Consider the following 1,413-nt stretch of genomic DNA (forward strand, 5'->3'; position numbering starts at 1 on the left):
AAAAAAAAAAAAAAAAAAAAATTAGCTGGGGTGTGGTGGTGCGTGGCTGTAATCCCAGCTACTCAGGAGGCTGAGGCAGAATTGCTTGAATCCGGGAGGCTCTGATTGCAGCGAGCCAAGATCGCACCACTGCGCTCCAGCCTGGGCGACAGAATGAGACTCTGTTAAAAGAAAAAAAAAAAACCTCATGTCTTTATGTTAACATAAGTAACAGTTGTTAACAACCCAGGGTTGAGTTGCAGCATTGTGAATTGTCTTCAGATACAGATTGTGAAAATAACTCTAAAGCTTTTTCCTCGAACTATACGCCTTTGTAAGAAATTGGATAGCTGCTTTCCTTGGTCTTTCCTGCACCCGCACACTGTATACAGGTGTGAGCCTCTGACCTTCTCATAGAAAAATCTGATGACTTTTAGAGAGATGATGTCAGCAGTAGCTCTTTTTCCTAAAGTCAGTCTTTATCCTGTACTGTGTTCACTCTGTATGTTTTATTTATTGGAGACCTGTTTTTTTTTTTTTTTAATATTTTATTTTATTTTATTGAGACCTGGTTTTAACAAATGTTACCTCTAGTTTTTCTGTAATCTTGTGGTAAAGTAGCTTTAACTACTGGATTAGCCACTAGATTCTCAGTTTAATCTAAATCTGATGGATGCTAGTAAAGACAAAACTATGGTCATTTTCAGAGCAGTCCTATAGGGGAGAGCAATGTAAGACAAGTAAGCATAGTGCAGGCCTATGCCTGGCACAGGGCGTGTTGCCGTTCTGCTGCCCTGTCATCATTGGGCGTCACTTAAGGCCTTACTGTGTTTTTCTTTTTCTTTTTTCTTTCTTCCATAGATGGGGTTTCACTGTGTTTCCCAGGCTGGTCCTAAACTTCTGGACTCAAGTGATCCTACCACTTCAGCCTCCCAAAATGCTGGGATTACAGGTGTGAGTCACACGCCTGGCTGGCTTTGTTATTTTTGATGTTTGAGATTACACTTTCAGTTCCACACAGTCAATTTTGCTTGTCATATAATTTAGGAAGATTTCAGTTGTTACATTTTTTTTTTTAGAACACTAGCATCTTCCAACATACATAAAAATTATAAGTAGTGTTAAACGTTTAGTAGAATGTTTCACATTTTCTGCTTTATTGTTGCTGAGAAGACTATACATCTAACTTACGAATAAGCGGACACATCTTTGGTGTTTTTTTTTTTTTTTTTTCTTGGAGGAGTCTTGCTCTGTCACCAGGCTGGAGTACAGTGGCGCAATCTCTGCTTGCTTCAACCTCCACCTCCCGGGTTCAAGTGATTCTTCTGCCTCAGCCTCCAGGTAGCTGGGACTACAGGTGCACACCACCACACCCAGCTAATTTTTGTATATTTAGTAGAGATGATTTCATCATGTTGGCCAGGGTGATCTTGA

This window comes from Sapajus apella, unplaced genomic scaffold (genome assembly GCF_009761245.1).
Source record: "Sapajus apella isolate SASKATOON/1434 unplaced genomic scaffold, GSC_monkey_1.0 scaffold118, whole genome shotgun sequence".
Classification (NCBI taxonomy): domain Eukaryota; kingdom Metazoa; phylum Chordata; class Mammalia; order Primates; family Cebidae; genus Sapajus; species Sapajus apella.